This window comes from Mus caroli, chromosome 5 (assembly GCF_900094665.2).
Source record: "Mus caroli chromosome 5, CAROLI_EIJ_v1.1, whole genome shotgun sequence".
NCBI lineage: Eukaryota > Metazoa > Chordata > Mammalia > Rodentia > Muridae > Mus > Mus caroli.
In genome coordinates, this window is record NC_034574.1 from 24,260,667 (window position 1) to 24,263,440 (window position 2,774).

The following is a 2,774-nucleotide window of genomic DNA, read 5'->3' on the forward strand; positions in this document are numbered from 1 at the left end:
ACTAGACAGATTCCCATGGCTCCAGGGACATGTGCAGCTGTGGAAGAGTTTCTATGTGAGATGAGGATGGATCCCTCAGAGTGCACACCCCCCTCATGGCTTGCTGTGGTTTGTTGATGATGATCAGCCACTATTGGACAGAACCTCCCAACAGGTGGACAGATGGAAGTCAATCTTGCGTTCATCTCTGTCCATCACAGCCTAACTCCCAGAAAACACTGTTAGAGGCTTAGGCAGATGAAGCAGGCTGTGAGGAAGGCTGTCCATGGGCAGGCAGGGATCAGAAGCCTGGGGTCTGATCACAGGTTGGATGTCCCTCGCTGGCTCCATGAGCACCATCCTGTCCTCTCTAGGTCAAAGTCTTACAGCAGAGGAGGACATGCCCCTGACTCTGGAGCCTCCTGGGCAGATGCTTGGGTGCTCACAGGAAGACATCCTTTTCTCTCTGGCGGCACATCCCAGGAGCTCACTCGGGAACCATCCCTGTTCTTAAAGCATGGGTAATCCAGCCAGGCTTTTGCCTCTTCTGCCAGTATGCACCAGCCCTGTAAGTTTAAACCAGCCACGTTCCACGTTGGGTCTGCTGGGTCCAAGATCAGAGGACTGACTCTTTTGATCTGTGAGTACAGGTAGGCATTGACCTGTTCGTGTAGAACGTCATAATACAATGTCCAGTAGATTCGAAGACATAGGTACTTAGTGATCAGTTCTAAGACGGTTCGGAAACCCCGAGCTGTCTCTGTTTCGTGTTTGCCTGGAAGCTCATGTTCCCAGGCGTAGACAGTGAGCAGCTCCAGGGCGTACTGTGGAGGCAGTGGCTCCCTCAGCTTCTCCTTACACGGTTGATACCAGTGCTTGACCAGACAGATGAGGTTCTTCAGCTCGCATGGACGTTTCCACAGAAAATCTTGCTGAAGCTCCATGAAGCAGATGTTGAACTCGCCCTCCTTACCCAGCATGGTGCACTCACGGATGAGTCGGGCGTATACTTTGTTGTAGATATCACAGTTACGACGTTCTTTTCTTCTCACTTCATACAGGGCATCATAGGCTGTCTGCATATGAAATTCCACCTCCTGCTGAAACTTGGGGTAGCTCAGCTTGAAGCTCAAGGACCTGAAGTTGGGCTGGTCTGAGCTCTGGACCTCAAACTTCTCTCTCAGTCGTTTTTCTTGCTGGAACTGGCACAGGTGTTTCTGAATTTCCTCGATGACCTCTTTCTGTAGCTTGAACTGATCGTCAAAGCAGGTGAGATTATTAAAGAATACCAATAGGTCGACCTCTGACCTGCCCTTGAGCACGGTGTATCGATTGTAGGAACCACCCATCACAACCCTGGAGATCCTCACAGGGTGGGAGGCACCTTGGAAGCATCTCTCCTTCAGGAAAGCACTTATGGAGTTCACGTCTGTTCTGAGCTCAGTAAGGAAGGTGATGTCACCAAGGAGGTGACCCTCTATGAACTTATCCAGCCTCCAAGCTGGAGTGCTGCAGAGAGCAATCCGAGTGCTGCTAAGGTTTTTCGCCATCCTGAGGGCAGGAATGTCTGCTGACTGCAGCCTTTTTTTTTTTTTTTTTTTTTGCCGTTTCAATTGTTTTATTACATGCAATTCAGGGTCTGCACACCCCATCTCACCAGCCCGACACACCGAATTTAAAGAAAGGCTTAGCTGAGTTCTTTTCAAGTTAGGACTTACTTACGTGCATTCATGTTCTCACTGATGGATGCTGTTTTCCACCCATCCCCAAGAGTGTGCCTCCAGTTCTGGCCTGCACAGATGAGTGCAGGGAGTGGGTGTACGCACCAAGGATCCTTCCTAAACCACCCACTGCTTGCAAACTCTATCTAAATGGGAATTCTGCCACCTAGTGGCCAAAGTCAGTTAGGCTTAGACTGAACAGGGAGTGTGCCCCACTTAGTGGTCAGTGAGACTCTGCAACTTGACAGGCACAAGGTCCACTCTCCATGCAGCCCCCTATCCAGCTACTGCTCAGCAGCAACTGATGAATGGTAGCATTTTAATCTATTTACAGGCTGATCAGGCTTGTCTTTCTTGTGTCTCTTCATCACGTTGTGACCACCCGGTGGTAGGAATACAAGGCTGAGCAGCTCTCCAGGTCAGAAGTGGGAACACCACACAGCATCCACATCAGAGGGCACACCGATGTCCTCAGCAGCATTAGTGAGTTCACCAGGTGAGCCACGAGGACGGCACTAAGTGGAAAGCAATGGTGCTAACCAACAAATCCTGGCTGCAGGGTGGGTGGTTACAGGACTGTCAGAGAGTGACAAGAGGCGACAACCTGTGAGAATGTTCTGGGATCTCCGTAGTAGTTCTGGTTGTACAACCTTATGAGTATTACTCAACATAAAAATTGTTTACTTTTTGAAATGTTATTTACATTGATTTGTTGGAACAAAAACGTATGTACATGTGGCAGAGGACTTATGGAGATCAGCTCTTTCCTGCCACCTTGTGGGGTCCTGGGATCACACTCAGCTTGTCAGTCTTTGTGGCCAGAACATTTAACAGTGAGTCACCTCACCCGCCTCCCCACTCCCCACTCCCCCCTACACACACACACACACACACACACACACACTTTTTTAAAGATAGGATCTTAGTAGGATATGCCATTAATCCAAGCACTCAAGAAGCTGGGTTAGGTAGATCTCTGTGAGTTCAAGGCCAGCCCAGTCCAGCACATCCAGGGCTGTTACACAGAGAAACCCATTCTTAAAAAACACACACACAAAAAGTCAGGGTCTCATT

At 49.4% G+C, this 2,774-nt stretch overlaps 1 pseudogene across 1 annotated transcript; it reads right to left on the reverse strand.

Moving 5' to 3' along the window:
• On the reverse strand, positions 1-1,555 carry LOC110295256 (annotated as a pseudogene). The gene has a single exon (XR_002378035.1). The product of XR_002378035.1 is annotated as an inactive 2'-5' oligoadenylate synthetase 1C pseudogene (transcript).
• Between the last annotated feature and the right edge of the window lie 1,219 nt (positions 1,556-2,774).